General features: G+C 37.9%; 2 long non-coding RNA genes across 2 annotated transcripts; one reads left to right on the plus strand and one right to left on the minus strand.

The window, feature by feature from the left end:
- Window positions 1-14717: 14717 nt before the first annotated feature.
- Window positions 14718-15342, plus strand: LOC118566960. The gene is made up of 2 exons (XR_004933398.1): window positions 14718-14942; window positions 15259-15342. It is a non-coding gene; the product is annotated as an uncharacterized LOC118566960 (long non-coding RNA).
- A 320-nt stretch (window positions 15343-15662) lies between these two features.
- Window positions 15663-17351, minus strand: LOC118566975. The gene is made up of 4 exons (XR_004933408.1): window positions 17133-17351; window positions 16554-16647; window positions 16263-16349; window positions 15663-15899 (listed from the first exon to the last, which is right to left on the minus strand). It is a non-coding gene; the product is annotated as an uncharacterized LOC118566975 (long non-coding RNA).
- Between the last annotated feature and the right edge of the window lie 759 nt (window positions 17352-18110).

The following is an 18110-nucleotide window of genomic DNA, read 5'->3' on the forward strand; positions in this document are numbered from 1 at the left end:
TGATTGTGACTTCACAAAATGTGAACAAGTTGAGAGGATATATTGTTGATTTTTGTTAACTACACTCATCTACCCTCATTTTAAGACCTTTTCTGTAGGACCAAAGTGTCTAACTCTGTAAACAATGTATTTATTGGGAAATAATTGCCAGGGTGTGCTCTTAAAGTTGTTTTAAACCAACATAACCTGTGTCCATTCAGGCATGAGAAGTACCGCACACAGTATCGAGCCATGTTTGTGATGAACTGCACTGTGGAAACAGACGAGGTGTTACGCTACAAAACACAGCAGCAGAAAACACCAAGGAAGAGGAGGAGGGGCCAAAATCCAGAAGGGCCACCAAATGGGGCCACCAGCCCGATGCCAGCAGGGATGGATTCTGACGAGATTTACCACCCAGTGAAATGTTCTGAGTGTTCAACAGAGGTAGCCGTGTTTGACAAAGATGAGGTGTACCATTTTTTCAATATACTGGCTAGCCACTGCTGAGGTGGGCAGAACAGGTTCCTATCCTGATTTTAGTTTTTGTTTTCAAGTCTGGAACCTAATCCCACAGCAACTATATTACCTACTTAAACTAAAATGATTATGTTCTATTACCATTGAAACTGTCCTTGGATGTACACTTGTTAGATATACACAGTTCTTCATAAATCCAGTTATCTGTGTTGGCATTACACATAAATAAAACACTGTTTCCGTAGAGTTTCACCTCATTCTGTTGTCAGAAAACATTACACATTGCCAAATGACCAAAATTCTCATCCTAGTTAGCTAAACAATATAAAACAATGTATACAATAAAAATAAATATATTAATATAAATCAAAATGTATTTTTTGCTTGGAAAATAGCTGTAGTGGTGTGGTCTGAGATCAAACTGAAATTAACTTTTTGTTTTGGGCCACTTTTTAATACAACTCAGAAATTTATCTTTTAAACACTTTAATATCTGTGGATATTTAGTGTCATATATAATAATTATTTTTTACCAACCATCAGCTGATACACCGGGTGTTGCGAACAGTTTTTTGTGGTTCACCTAACAGTCAAATGTTTGCCAGAAAGTGAAAGAATGAGTTGTCGAGAGTTTAGATGGTCTGGTTGGGTTTACTGAAATGAAAGTAGTTATAGGTCGGTTGAACGTTAACACATGAAATTTACTCTGGAGGAATAATATTCTTCATCAGCTGGGTTCAAGTTCCTCATGTAAAAGACGATAGACCGGTTTTGCAGGATATGCTCTTATCATGGGCCACATGGACGGTTACCTTGGGTGCCATCTGCTGAAGGTGGCTAAAATAATTCATTAAAAAAAGCATAGAAGTAAATACAAAACCATAAACGGCCCAGACTGTTTTTTTTCTTTCATACTCTGTTATGAAAATAAAAATAACCTGTGCTGCTGTTCCTCTCTGATGGACCATCCACTGCTGTCAAATGCCCTGAAAAGGAACATTCAGCCTGCCTACCAATGCTCTACAATCAGCTGATCTAGTAGCTAAAGAAATATTTTTAATGCATTTGCAGTGTGAGGAGTATTACTAACATGTTCCCCAAGTTACAGTTCAGTTAAATCGTGTTGACAGGTTGTTGATACTGGTATAGCTTACAGACCAGGGGAGTCATTTATAAAACATTGCATAGAATCTATACTAAAATTGTATGCATGCCAAAAAAAATTAAAATGGCGTACGCCAAAAAAAAAAAATGTCAATGTTGCGGCGAACGCCCCTTTATGTCAGCTGTTTGAGCGTGAGCGCACAGCTTACCTGATGAAATCAATCACGCTCTTCACGTCAGCTGTTTGAGCGTGAGCGCGCAGCTTACCTGGTGAAATCAATCACGACAAGATGAGACAAACTTCCTGGCTTGAGCAGAAGGACCGCAGCGCAAAATATAAAGTTTGCCATCTTACTCGGGCAGAAAAAAACTGTGCGAGGTTTGTGTCAAGGAAGCAAAGAACTGAACAGACAGCCGGTAAGCTTGTTTGGTCCTTTTGTTGTAAATGCGAGGTATGCGCTGCTGATGAGGCATTGAGATATGAGAAATGTTTGTTTGTAGCGTGGTTACACTGCTTTCATATTTTTTATGCATTTTTATAATAAGTAATTAAAAAGTAGTTTGTCCTAACTTAAAGATAAAGCCATAATCTATTTTCATAAATGTATTTAATGATAAATTGTTCAAAACTGATTCTTACAATGTGCAATATAGTAAATGTTTGTTTTGTTTGATTTGTCTTTTAAGGTTTTTCACCTACTAATAATATGATTAACTGTAAATAACACAAGAAGAAAAATAAAAAGAAAAATGTAATAACAGTCTGGTCATTGAGTGGAATCCAGTTTAAAGTTAAGCTTGATACAACCCTTCAAGAGTGGGAATAGCACAGCAAAGAAGTAAAACACTTGACAGTGAAAAACCGCATCCAGCTGGTTGAAGAAGCCCCATCCAGCCAGACTGAAACGCCCTGCAAAGCTTCTGCGCCCTGCAAAGTCAGCCTGCCCGCCCAGCCCGCCTGCTGCTGACTCTACGCTGAGCCCTCCATTCTTCCCGAAGCCCAAAATGGTTGAGTCAAAGTCTCTGCAACAGGTAAAAAGAGAGAGAACTGCCAAGCAGAGGTTTACCCGGCAAGCAAACTCACTTTTGAAGTTTTGCAAGAAAATGTCGGCAGAAGAACTGAGGGATGCCTTCAGCAAGGTCAATCAATCAATCAATCAACTTTATTGTCAATTTCATCATATGCTCCAGACATACAATGAGATCGAAATTACGTTTCTCACTGTCCCACGGTGAAGACAAGACATATTTACCAGACTAAGTACACAGACAACATAACATTCAAGGTCACACTTGAGGCTGAGAAGCTAATGGAGGCAAACGAAGAAGTGGAAATATTCACTGAGGAAGCGGAGCTGGAAGCTACTGAGAAAGCAGACATTAATCCAGATGTGAGGAAAACAACAGAGGACTGCGAACGGAAGCTAGAAGAAGTAGAGGCTGCTGTTCAGAAGACTCTGGCAAAGTTTGGCTGCACTGAACTCTCTCTTGCTTTATAGCAAGCAGGCTACAGAACCCACTTTGCACGCTCCATGCACACAGAAGCTGTAGAGTACAGAGAAATCATCAGCCGTGTCCCAATGCAGCCACCTCAACTCACCCAAGCCATTACGTCTGTTGCCAGCCAAGACTTCATGGACTGGTGGAAGTGGGACAGCATAGGGGCCGCATGCGAGCGTTGGTGCAGTGGCTGCAGATGTGGAAATTGCCAGCCTGGAGGGAAGGAGATGTCAATCTCTGAAGAATGGGAACTAAAGCAAATCCTCCTTAAAGGTCCAGATGTCCTCAATGACATTCGTGCTGTCCTCATCCGATTCCGGCAAGGTGTCTTCGCAGCACTTGGGGACATCAAAAAAATTTATAACTCTGTATCGCTGGAGGACCAAGAAGTACACCTTCATCGCTTCCTTTAGAGAGACTCTGAGGTAGAGCACTTCCAGGAATATGCCATCACCAGGGTCAACATTGGCGATAAGCCAGCTGGCTGTATCGCACAAGTCGCCATGCGGGAGACAGCCAGTCTGCCCATGTTCCACCATCTCTCAGAAGAGCGTTGAGTGCTGGAGCAAGATGCATATGTTGACGACATCTTGACCTCGCATAATGACCTGCACCAGCTCAAGCAAATAACGGCCAATGTTGAGCACATCCTGGAAGCTGGGGGATTCTACCTCAAGCTATCGGCCTACTCAGGCCAAAGTGGGAGGTCAGAATCAGGTGACCCCCAGGAGAAAGAACCCTCAGTGATCATCCTCCCAAACCAACTCTCACAGGAGAACACCAAAGCCCTTGGTCTTGGATATGATCCAGAGAGCGACAAGCTTCGCTTGATGGTGGCTGTGAACTTCTCCAAAAAGAAGAAAATGAGGCTTGGAGTAAACCTGTCGAGAGGAAGTCAGGGGCCAGGCACCAAACCCACTCACCTGGCGAGAGCTCTCTCAAGTCTCTGGGTTGTACGATCCCCTCGGCCTTGTAACACCGGTCAAGCAGAAGGGAGCCATCCTGGTGAGAAGAGCATTCCAGGAAGCAAAGGTCAAATACAGTCCATTAGAGGATACATGGGATGCACCTTTGTCCGAGGGCCTCTGGGATGACGCCATCTGCCTCCTTGAAGACTATGCTGAGCTCAGCCAGTTGCAATTCGCCAGAGCCTTGACGCCACCTGACCCTCGTGCCAAGCCCTGCGGTATCACCTTCTCCGATGGCAGCGAGCGCTCTTACGGTGCTGTACTTTACCTACGGTGGGAAATGCCACACAACGTGACCCTACGACTGGTCGAAGCCAAAGCCAGGTTGACGCCATTAGACCACAAGGGCGATGCTGCTTGTCTGAAGAAGAACTTTCAGAAGCACAGCAACATCCGTGTGGAAAAGTGGTACCACCTGGTTGACAGCCAGACAGTCCTTGGTGCCACCCAACGTGAGAGCTATGGGTACCAACTATTTTTTTCCAATTGAATTGGAGAAATCCAAGGCAGTTCAAATATCCAAGACTGGTGGTGGATCCCCGGGCCTCTCAATATCGCAGATATTATCTCAAGAGGAGCAAGTCCAAAGGCGTTGGATGAAGGCACAGAATGGCAGCCAGGTCCCAAGTTTCTAAGTCTCCCAGAGTGTGAGTGGCCAATAAAGTCCACAAAAGAAGTTGCTGTGGAAGCTAGGGAGAACCGTATGCGCATCCAGAAGAAGGCATCCGTCGCTGCTCTCCTACCTCAACAGGGTAGGAGAGCAGCTTAACCTCTATTATTAAGAGCTATACGACTGAGTCTGGGAGGAGGGGGGCTGCCACAGAACTGGAAGGAGTCAGTTATTGTTCCAGTAGACAAACCAGGAAAAGAAAACATCAGAAAATAAATTAAATTAAAATAAATTAAGTAAAATGGGTAATACTGGAAAAACATTTTAATGGATTAAAAACGTTATCAGAACAAAACAAGTTAGAACTGGTCTAGAATTATCAAGAAAATATGCAGTAAAAAATGGAACTCCTCAAGGAAGTATAAGCCTATTGTTGTTTTCGACAATGATAAAAGATGTACCTAAAGGCATGAGTAAAGATATGGGTTTGTTTTTTGCAGATGAGGGAGCTATATGGAAAAGGGGTCAAATATTGAATTTACTGTGAACAAAGAAAAAAAATGTGATTGCTGGAATAGAGAAATGGGGATTTAACTGTGGATTAAAGTTCTCAAACAAAGTTATGTTTTTTTAGACAAAGAGGGGAAATAAAATTGCTATGTCAAGATTTAGAACAAGTTAAAACGTTTTTAGGAATATAGTTTGATCATATGGAAGATGCATACAGAAAGTTATAGATAAATGTAAGAAAATATTAACTATTGTGAGATGTTTGGCAGGCAGTGACTGGGGAGCAGATTTAATTGCTTTAAATTGATTTACACAGGATTGATCTGGTCAAACATTGATTATGGAAGTATAATTTATAGTTCAGCAGCAAACACACATCTTGAAAAACTAGAAATGACACAACAGCGAGCATTAAGACTTTGAACAGGTGCATTCAGAACCACTCCAGCAGCAGAACTCCTGGTGGAAATGGGTGAAATACCATTAAATCTAAGAACACAATTAGCTGTAAATTACTGGCTAAATTTAACAGGCAATAACTTGGATCATCCAACATGTGACATTTTGAATCAATGCTGGTGATAAAGGGGAAAAAAGACAGACTAGAAGTTTTGAGCGGGTTACTAGTGAAATAATAAAGGAATTTTAAATACATAATTAGAAATAAGTTCAATAATACCACTGTGGTCGTCTAGTGGCCAGATCGACACGCTTGCATTCTGAGAAGACTGCATAAACCCGGTTCTATCCCTGACTGTTACCATGTGTTCCCAAAAATTAGTCCCAGATCACTCCCTGAATTATACTGTGAATACAATTTTTGTGCAATGCACTAGTTCCTGTGTTGACCACCAGAGGTCACACCTTTACTTTGACATGTGTTGTACAATTATGCAGAATGTTTACAACATTACAGATTTCCCGTTCCTCCAAGGGAAATTTATATTGTTTTCGATGCCATCACTTTTGGGTATAATATCTCTTCACAGATGTGTAGTAGGTAGCTGTACTTGACCTTCTCTTCCCCAGATTACTGACACGAACATTGGAAAGAGTTGCTTTTTATCATCTTCATCTTCCAAACAGAAGAACAGGACAATTTGGAACCTTTTTCTCCAGGAAATCAATCGTCACCATCTTCCCAGTCCTACTGGTCCAGTTTTATTGAGACCATTTGTTGGAGTAAAGTTTGGCTGTTACCACACAAGTTCTTTTTTTTTTTTTTTTTTTTTTTTTACCATTAGGGTTAAGGAAATTTCATTTAAAATACTGCACAGATTTTACCCAACCAACCACTACCTTCAAGGACTCAAAAGTGATATTAATGTTAATTGCACTTTCTGTGATCAAAAAGAAACAGTATTTAATTTGTTTTGGTATTGACCATATATGAAGCATTTTTGGAGTAATTTTTCTCACTTTTTTGTACATAATATTTACCCTTACTAATCATTATATTGGAAAATGTGTTATTTGGTTCAGGGATTATGACAATCTCAGTTTTTTGTAATTAACCTGCTTCTTTTTTCAAAATGTTTCATAAGTTCTCCAATCACAAGAGAATCACAGGGGGGTTCTCCAATCAGAAGCCAAACCTCAAAGAGTTGATTCTGATTGTAAAACATTTTGTCTCTTCACTAGAAGGCAGCACAAATGGAAAAGTATTAAAAATCATCTCTTTAAAAAGTTTAATTTATTCCTATAAAACTGATGTATTTTATTTGAATGTCGTCATAAACCCCAGGCATTTTTTAGTTACGGTATACTCAAGCTCTATTCTGATGTTACATTGCAAACGAGTTTAGGGAACAAATGTATACAAATTATTATTCGATTCTTTAAGAAGACAAACTTGATTATTTGAATGTGATTGTATAGTAAATACTTGGAACATAAATCAGGATGAGCCACACTCCATACCAGTGGTTGGCGGTAACGCACAACCTCGTCAATATACTCCATGACAAGACGAAGAAGAACGTTACCAAGTTACTCCATAGACATCATATACGTTTTTTTATTTTTTTTATTTATTTATTTATTTATTTTATTGAATATATAGAAAAACAATAACAATCTCAATTAACAAGTCAATAACAAATATTTCAATACAAGTAGAAATATCACAACTCCTGCTTTTGAAAAATACAGTTAAATACAAAGGCTGGAACAAAGTATAAAATAAAATAAAATGAATAAAAATAAATAAAATAATAATAGTAGTTAAATTAATCCGTGGGGACTACAAACTGAAAATCTTCAATTAACTTAAACAATTTAATTGCATTTAAATTTTGCATCTTTCTCAGACATCTTTTGAAAAGGGAAAGTTCGTTTTTGAGAGCAGAGATTGAGAGGGAGCATTTTGCATAACGACATTTATGGATATAATACTTTGTTACAATTATTAGAATATTGATTAAAAATTCCAATTTTTTTTCTTTAATAGATAAACCGAATTGAATGTTTTGCAAGGAAATAAAATCTATATTTATTGTTTTAGAAGACAGAAAGTTCCGAAGTTGATCCCATAAGTTTAATACTTCTTTACATTCATAAAAAAGACGTTTAGTTGTTTCCAATTGAGTTGTACAAAAGCCACAATTCTCGACATTAAACTTAAATCTCTCTCTTAAAAACTCATTTGAAGGATATATGTTATTTATTATTTTAAATTGTAATTCTTTATATTTAGGAGGAATTGGGAATTTCAAATAATTTGTCCTAATTTTGACTATCACAGATTTCTTAAAATTTTGTAAGAGAACTGTGTTTTTTGTTCTTCCTGGGTACATATTATTTATAGAATACTGATTCAAAAACTTGTTGTTGCACCTATTATCTCTAATGTCCACATGCTCAAATTGAATCTTATGGAGTCTAGGAATAAAGAAATTAGGTAAACTGTTTTTAACTGAATGAATGAGGACATCAGGGATACTACGTAAAATGTTCTTATAAATTCTTAGTGAACAATCATTTCTATACTTCCTGTTAAAATCTGGGTGACAGTTCGTAGGAAGCATAGCTCTAGATTACAGACCCCAGATCACCACCAACCCATCTGCGTTTCTAATAAATTTTCCCCTCTGAGCGACAGTCTCGCCGAGGAGCCGACCTTAATTATTGGCAGCTCCATAATGAGAAATGTGGCACTAAAGAAACCAGGGACCATAGTTAAATGCCTACCAGGGGCCAGAACAGGCGACATAGAATCCTACCTAAAACTACTGTCTATAAGGATAAGCGTAAATACCGCAAAATTGTTATTCACGCTGGCGGTAATGACACCCGGTCACGCCGATCAGAGGTCACCAAAGTTGGTGTTGCTTCGGTTTGTGAGTTTGCTAAAACTATGTCGGACTCTGTAATTTTCTCTGGTCCCCTGCCTGATCTGACCAGTGATGACATGTTTAGCCGCATGTCATCATTCAACCGCTGGTTGTCTCGGTGGTGTCCAGAAAATGACGTGGGCTACATTGATAACTGGAGAACTTTCTGGGGAAAACCTGGTCTGATCAGGAGAGACGGCATTCATCCCACTTTGGATGGTGCTGCTCTTCTTTCTAGAAATCTGGCCGGATTTATTAGTTCTCCTAAACGCTGACAACCCAGGGTCCAGACCAGGAAGCAGAGCCGTAGTTTAACACACCTCTCTGCAGCTTCTGTACTGTTACCCACCCATTATCCTATTGAGACGGTGTCTTTCCCACGGCCAAAACTTAACAAATCAAAAACTGATCTAAAAGGAACAAATCATAAAAATCTAATACAAATCCATACGGATCACTTTGAACCAAAAAATAAAAGAATTAAATGTGGTCTATTAAATATAAGGTCTCTCCCTCCAAAGACTTTGTTAGTTAATGAATTGATTTCTGATAATCAGATTGATTTGTTTTGTCTCACAGAAACCTGGCTACAAGAGGACTACGTTAGTATAAATGAGTCAACCCCCTCCAGTTATTCAAATTTCCACATTCCCAGATCTGTGGGAAGAGGAGGAGGAGTGGCAACTATCTTTCAGTCTGATTTATTAATTAGTCCCAGGCCAACTAATAATTACAGTTCTTTTGAACATTTAACCCTCAGTTTCCCTCATCCAAACTGCAAAGCAATAAAACCTCTTCTGTTTGTTGTTTTGTATCGTCCACCAGGCCCTTACACTCAGTTTTTGGATGAGTTGTCAGATTTCTTATCTGATTTGGTGTTAAATACTGATAAGGTTATTATAGTGGGTGATTTTAACATCCATGTTGACACTGAATGTGATAACCTTAGTGTAGCCTTTAAAACTATCCTAGATTCAATTGGTTTTGCTCAAAATGTGCATGAACCGACGCACTCTCGGCTCCATACTTTAGACCTTGTTCTGACATATGGCATTGATTGTGAAGAATTAACAGTATTCTCTCACAACCCTGTCCTGTCTGATCATTTTTTAATAACATTTGAGTTTAATCTAACTGAGTTCTCCACCCCCAAAAGAGGGTTCCATTATAGTAGATTTTTATCGGATAATGCTGTATCAAAACTTAAAGAGTCTGTCCCCTTTTTAATATCCTCAGTATTGCAGAAATGCCCTGTAGATGGCAGCATTGCTGTTTCTTCCCATTCACAAATGATACCTTTGCTAACAATGTGACTTCCTCATTGCGTTCTGCATTAGACAATGTAGCTCCCTTGAAAAAGAAGGTGATTATTCACAGGAAGCTGGCTCCTTGGTTTAATTCAGAGCTGCGTTCCTTGAAGCACAATGTTAGGAAATTGGAGAGAAAATGGCGCTCTACACACCAAGAGGAATCCTACTTAATCTGGAGGGACAGACTATTGTTGTATAACAAGACCCTCCGCAGAGTTAGAGCAGCATATTTTTCATCATTAATTGAAGAGAATAAAAATAATCCTAGATTTCTCTTTAGTACAGTTGCCAAACTTACCCAGAGCCACAGCTCTGTTGATCCATCCATTCCCTTAGCTCTTAGTAGTAATGATTTTATGGGATTCTTCATAAATAAAATTGATGCCATTAAAAATAAAATAATTGGCATCCTCCCAAACATGATTACCTCGTCCTCAGTAAGTGAGGCAGCATTGGAGGAATCCTTAGAACCTGCGCAGTGTCTGAACTGTTTAAAAGCAGTAGAGCTTTCTGAGCTATCTAAAATTTTAGCTTCATCTAAACCTTCTACCTGTATGTTAGACCCAATCCCAACCAAGTTGTTTAAAGAGGTATTCCCTCTGATCAGTGGTCCTATTTTAGACATGATTAATCTATCCTTAGTAAATGGATATGTACCACAGGTTTTGAAAGTAGCTGTTATTAAACCTTTACTTAAGAAACCTTCTCTTGATCAAGACGAGTTAGTAAATTACAGACCTATATCTAATCTTCTTTTCTTATCTAAAATTCTTGAGAAAGTAGTTGCTAATCAACTTTGTGAACATTTACAAAGTAATGACCTACTTGAGGAGTTTCAGTCAGGCTTCAGAGCTCATCATAGCACTGAAACAGCTCTGGTGAAGGTCACTAATGATATTCTCATGGCCTCAGATAATGGACTTGTGTCTATACTTGTCCTGTTAGATCTCAGTGCTGCATTTGATACAGTTGATCACAATATTCTCCTACAAAGACTTGAGCATACTGTAGGGATTAAGGGAAAAGCATTAGGCTGGTTTAAATCTTATCTGTCGGACAGATTCCAATTTGTTCATGTTAATAATAAATCTTCCTCAAACTCTAGGGTCACTTGTGGAGTACCACAGGGTTCAGTCCTTGGACCAATTCTATTTACTATATATATGCTTCCGATTGGCAAAATTATCAGACAGCATGGGATTAATTTCCACTGTTATGCTGATGATACTCAGCTATATTTATCCATAAATCCTGATGAATCCAATCAATTACTTCGACTGCAGTCATGTCTTGATGACATCAAAAGCTGGATGACTTTAAATTTCCTGCATCTAAATTCTGACAAGACCGAAGTTGTAATCTTTGGGCCAGAGTCCTCAAAAAATAAACTTCTTAACCAATCACTTAATCTGGGTGGCATTAACCTGGCCTCTGGTAATAAAGTAAAAAATCTTGATGTTATTTTTGACCAAGACATGTCATTTAAATCCCATATTAAACAGGTTTCCAGAGTTTCCTTTTTTCACCTCCGGAATATCGCCAAAATTAGAAACATTCTGTCCAGGAGTGATGCTGAAAAACTGGTCCATGCATTTATTACTTCAAGGCTGGACTATTGTAATTCTTTACTATCAGGAAGTCCACAAAATGCAGTTCAAAGCCTTCAGCTGATCCAAAATGCTGCAGCAAGAGTTCTGATGAAAATCAACAAGAGGGATCATATTTCTCCAATTTTAGCTTCCCTTCATTGGCTTCCTGTTAAATCAAGAATATAATTTAAAATTCTTCTTCTAACGTATAAAGCCCTTAATAATCAAACTCCATCATATATCAGAGCTCTGATTACCCCGTATGTTCCTAACAGAGCACTTCGCTCTCAGACTGCAGGTCTGCTGGTGGTTCCTAGAGTCTCTAAAAGTAGAATGGGAGGCAGATCCTTTAGCTATCAGGCTCCTCTCCTGTGGAACCAACTCCCAGTTTTGGTCCGTGAGGCAGACACCCTATCTATTTTTAAGACTAGGCTTAAAACTTTTCTTTTTGACAAAAATTATAACTAGTGGCTCATGTTACTCTCAGCTACCTTTATAGTTTTACTGCTATAGGCTTAGGCTACTGGAGTATATCAGGATCTAATTTTCTCACTCCATTGAGTTCTACTGTTCATCAATTATGCAATATGTGTTGTCATTTCTGCTTTAACTTTCTGTTCTCTCTCTTTTCTCTTCATAGTAGGTACACCTGGTCTGGCGTTCTGTTAACTGTGACATCATCCAGAGAAGACGGCTCACCCGCTACTACCATCTAATGTAGAACAGATTACTGGATCAATGTGTGCTTCTGTGCTTTTTTGTCTCTCTTGTTGTGTCTCTGTTCTGTCTTCTGTAACCCCAGTCGGTCGAGGCAGATGACCGTTCATACTGAGCCCGGTTCTGCCGGAGGTTTTTCCTTCCCGTTAATGGGTGGTTTTTCTTCCCACTGTCGCTTCATGCTTGCTCAGTATGAGGGATTGCACCAAAGCCATGTACAATGCAGATGACTCTTCCTGTGGCTCTACGCTTCCCCAGGAGTGAATGCTGCTTGTCGGGACTTTGATGCAATCAACTGGTTTCCTTATATAGGACATTTTTGATCAATCTGTATAATCTGACCCAATCTGTATAATATGATTGAACTTGACTTTGTAAAGTGCCTTGAGATGACATGTTTCATGATTTGGCGCTATATAAATAAAATTGAATTGAATTGAATTGAATTGAAATCCTCCAAACTTAGAAAATCACCATTTCCATCCAGTAAATGAGTAATTGACCAGATTCTTTTATTCCACCAATTTTCTAGAAAAATAGATTTTCTACCACATAGAATGGCTCTGTTGTTCCACAGTGGAACATTATGAGGGCTGAAGTTGTGCTTAAACATTAACTTCCACTGTAACAAAACCTGTTGGTGGAAATTAGAGAGTTGTAGGGGGAGTTTTGATCATTCAAAATCACATTTCAATAACAACTCAATACCTCCAACTTTTTGAAATACGAACGACGGAATAACAAACCAAATGAGATCACTGTTTTTTATAAGGGACTGAAGCCATCTCATTTTTAAAGTACCATTCATAATTTCAAAATCAATTGCCTTGATACCACCTTCCTCATAATTTTTTAGCAAATCACTTTTTCTGATATAATGGTGTTTGTTTTTCCAAATAAAGTTAAAATTAATTCTATTAATCTGTTTTATGATATTTGGAGGGACGGCTAAGGAATATGCAGGATACGTCAGCCTGGATAAGGATTCAGTTTTTGTTAATAACGTTCTACCAAACAACGTCAAGTCTCTTTGAAGCCAATTATTTAAGGTTTTGCCACATTTATCAATGTTGTCCTGTAAATTTTTTCTAACGCTGGTAGCTTTACATTTAGTAATCCACATGCCTAAGTATTTAATCTCATGTTTAACTGGAATATTGAAAATTGAAGAATCAGAACAGTTGTGAATGCTCATAATTTCACATTTGTTTATATTTAACTGCAGCCCTTAGGCTTGAGAGAACAACTCTATTACCTTTAGAGCTATAGGAATTTGTTCTTTGTTTTTTAGGAAGAGGGTTGTATCATCTGCAAATTGGCTAATGATTATTTTCTGGTTATTTATTTCCAAACCTTCAATATTGGAGTTTTTAATTGTTATTGCTAGTAGTGACTATAAGTCACTATAATCAATAAGGTCCAGAACCAGGCGGATGTTGTTATGGATGGATCTGCCTTTTAGAAAACCAGATTGTGTTTGACTAATTATTCTAGGCAAGCCAGTTTTTAACCTCATTGCCAAAACCTTTGTTAGGATCTTGTAGTCTGTGTTCAATAGCGTGATAGGCCTTAAATTATTTAAGTTTTTCTTATCTTTACCAGGTTTTGGGATTAGTTTAATTATGCCTTGTTTAATAGTTTGCATGAGTTCCTTTCTACTAACACATTATTAGCTGTGTCTCAATTCGGCGGCTGCGTCCTTCGAAGGACCCAGCATACACAGCCGGAGGACCCAGCCATCGGAGGATGCTCCGGAGGATCCTCACACAGACATATATACGTAGACGCTTCATAGGGCGCAGGTTCGCACGTCAACGTCACCGCCATATTGTATGTGGCAGAAAGAAGTTGAGTTCTGTTATTGTGAACGTGGATCAGAGAAGATGCCTCATTCCTGTGCTGCAATAAATACACACACACACACACACACACACACACACGCATATATATATATATATATATATATATATATATATATATATATATATATATATATATATATATATATATATATATATAATTTTTTGTATGTGTTATCAATATACGGATCAATTTGTTAATTGATCTAAACATTGTGGTCTTCGTTATTTCATAAAACCGTTATTTCATAAAACCGTGTCACATGTGAACCTTTAGGAACAGACTTTTTGGGGGAGTAATAAAGAGGTAAAATTAATAATATGAGAAAAAAAGTCCTAGGTCAATAAAGTAAAAATAAACAAACAAACACAAAAGTGATAATGTGATGATAAAAACATCATATTATGATAATTAAGGGGGAACATTTCCAGAATAATCACAGTTTGCAGAATTATTTCACTCCTGGAGTAGGCCAGGTTAGATTATTTTAAATATTTTTATTCTTTAGGAGAATAAATTCAGGAGAATGAAGCTGAAGGGACACGAAAATAAACTTGTAACATTACAAAAAAAAATACTACGAATACAAAGTATATTCAGAGATTAAAGTCCCTCTGATACTGTTTAAGTGACTGAGTAACTGCAGATTTGCCACATTTAAGATGGCGGACGCTCTGACGCATCGCAGCATAGGCAGAACCCGCCCAATGACGCGTCTACTCTTAGTCTATGGATCCTCAGCCGTTGGTAAATGGGATGGTCTAGCCTTTGGAGCACTTCCTGGTTGCGATACGACGTCATCACGTCTACCCCAAGCCCGGCGAAAAACAGCACCAGCGCCGATAAACGACGCAAAAAATGGATATTGAATTTATTTATTTTTTATTTACTTGTTATTGGAGGAGGAGAGTTGGTTTAGACGGCTTCGGCGGCAGTAAAACCGGCGACAAATTTTTCTCAGGCTGGAGGAGCGCAGTGTAGAGGTAACATTTACCTGCTATTATTTTCACCCACAGGGGCCTGCTAACGATCATAATATACCAGTTATTAAACAAACGCTTGTCAGCAGATTGACGAATATGTTTAAATATAAAATGTTATATTTATTTGTAAGACTTGATATAGGCATATGTTTGTAACTTTAGTAATTTGAATTGAATAGTCTGCACTGGAGGAGGTTCTACCCGACCACGATTACATTTAGATGGCAAGTATAATCACTTTTTAGCTTTTCTCATGTAAGGGTTATGAAAACAGTTGTAGTAAAGTCATTTTCTGCGTCTTCTTCAACATTTTTAGGAACATGGCAGCCGTCGATTGGGTCAGCCCTGCAAACCCTGATGGACGATGTGGTGAACAGTGGAGAGAGGCATCCCCCACCCCCCAGATGTCCCACTCGCAGTCAGAAGACTCCAAGGTCATCTGTGTGGCATCCCATCCAGTCCAGTAGCACCACCAGGGACTCCTGCTCAGTCAAAATTGTATATATATATATATATATATATATATATATATATATATATATATATATATATATATATATATATATATATATATGTATATGTGTGTGTATATGTATGTATGTTCTTTAGTAATATTTATTTTTCTGTAAATAGTTGTAGTAGTTAATTTTAAAATCTAATGTAAATAGTTAAAATGTTTTTGATAGTTTATTGTAAATACTTTGTCAATAAATCAATAAATTGATGTTGTCACTGAGAAGTTGTTCTAAGTTTACTTAAATTGTAAAGAAGTGATGAAACAGATAATGTAAAAGGTTAAAAGACTTTAAGAACACACAGACAACAATAACTTTTATAAACACTTTAATAATTTAATTTAACAATAACAGCAACACAGAACCTGAGGATAAACCATGGCCCGGTGGCAGCAGTAAGCTTCCCACTGACCCCCTGCCCTGTCCCTGGATCTTTGCATTCCTAAAGTAGAGGAAAACAATTTGTGTCAACAGATTTTCTGTAGTGTTTCTTTGAATCTAGAAAAAAAGAGTGTTTCATATATATATATATATATATATATATATATATATATTTATTTATATATATCTGCGACAGACTGGCGACCTGTCCAGGGTGTACCCCGCCTCTCGCCCATTTGACAGCTGGAGATAGGCACCAGCAACCCCCGCGACCCCATGAGGGATAAGCGGTTTGGAAAATGGATGGATGGATGGATGGATGGATATATATATATATATATATATGTGTGTGTGTGTGTGTGTGTGTGTGTGTGTGTGTGTGTGTGTGTGTGTGTTTCGTTACATTAGCCAAACCTGAACATACTTTGTAATTTTGTTCAAGTTGTCCCACTCTTTTTTGGCCTGTTGTGGCTCAACTTCACCCTCCAGGCCCGTTTTTTGCAGGATTGTTCTAAACAAGAGAAACGAGAAGAGATAAACACACAAGGATCACTACTATCACAACTATAAGATTAAAAAAAGTGACATCTGGGCATCATTTGATGTGATCAAAAGATTATATTAGTACGTTGGTGTTTGAACAGGACTTCTTTGAATTTGTGTGAATTTTACATACAAATGCAACATGTATATGGAATTATGCCTCAACTCTTACCTCAATCCGACTGCGGCAGTGTTTTTGGCCCTGGTAAAGAGGTGGTCATTTTGCCCAAGGAGTTTTATCAACTCCTCTGTATGCTCCCTGCTGCCTAGAACAAAATGACATGTAAAGGATATTTCTGTTATGTCAACAGGCAAAATGACTGTTCTGTATAATTACGCCGGTATTGTTCTTCAAGTGAATTATACTTTAAACCTTATTATACTGTACTGTAAATTAACTATACGTTATTGAGTATTCAAACAAAACGTTTGCAGTATTGACAGCCCAGTACAGCTGGACTGATGTTATTTCTTCAGCTGCATTAAGCTTTGACAGTTCTAATCATTTGTAATAAACTGCATGGGAATAAATTGATCGGATTTGTGAGGGACACGGCTATCAGCAGTTACAATAAGATGTAGGTTAAAATAAAAAATTTTGACATTTTTATGAAGGCTTTTAATGTTGCTGAACGTCTCGTATCAACAGATTAGCTCTAAGCTTTAGCTGGTCCTACAAATTCCGGTGGCTCCGTTACCGTCATGTATTTTAATAGATGTTCAGTTAAAAAAATAAAAACAAACTACTTACATTTAAAGCTGTACTCAGCACTACTGCCAGCGCTGCTGCTGCTTTCATTAGTCTTGATGAAAATCCGCCTTATTTCTTCTTCTTCAACAAGCGAGCAAAGCACCTCGGGAAATTTTATGTCAGGCGATGCCACTAAGGATGGTATCGGTGCATCCTCAGAATTCGGGGAAAAGGAGGACAAATTTTAAGGCTGCATTTTAAGCATCCTCAGATTTTTTGCTAAATGGGACAGCCTCCGCGCATCGTTGTGACGTCACCGGCCTTAAAATGCATAGACATAATATAAGATCATAATATATATATATATATATAATACATATGATCATAATATATGATCATATGTTGCTTGCGCTATCAGGTGAGTAAGCTGGCTGCCGTCAGTCTGGCCAGCTGCCTCCACTTCCAATCAACAGGGACTCAGTGGAAACTATATATATATATATATATATATATATATATATATATATATATATATATATATATATATATATATATATGTGTGAAGCCTTCAGTTCGTATTGATGATTAAAATTATGATTTTACACCACAGTAGTTATTTGTCAATAATAATAATAAAAAACGTTTATACAGTACTTTTATTTGGTAAAGAAATGCTTGGGTCTGTAAAAAGATTTTGCTCTTTGGTTTCAATACTATGGAGTATTTCATTGTATAATAATTGTAAAAAACAAAAATAAAGGTTACTACTTCACGGATTTCGCCTTTTCACGGGTTCGTTTTGGAACGTGTGTGTGTGTATATATATATATATATATATATATATATATATATATATATATATATATATATATATATATATATATATATATATACACACGAGTTATAGTTGATTAAAATTGATTCTGCACCTGGTTAACACATTAGACTGAGCGGAGTTGTCGACCGCCCCAAGATGGCGCCCCTAAATCTCGTCAGCGCCTATAGGCGAGAGCGGTCGATGCGGGGTCTACTCTTTAT

Source organism: Fundulus heteroclitus, chromosome 19, assembly GCF_011125445.2.
Source record: "Fundulus heteroclitus isolate FHET01 chromosome 19, MU-UCD_Fhet_4.1, whole genome shotgun sequence".
In the NCBI taxonomy this organism is placed as follows: Eukaryota; Metazoa; Chordata; class Actinopteri; order Cyprinodontiformes; family Fundulidae; genus Fundulus; species Fundulus heteroclitus.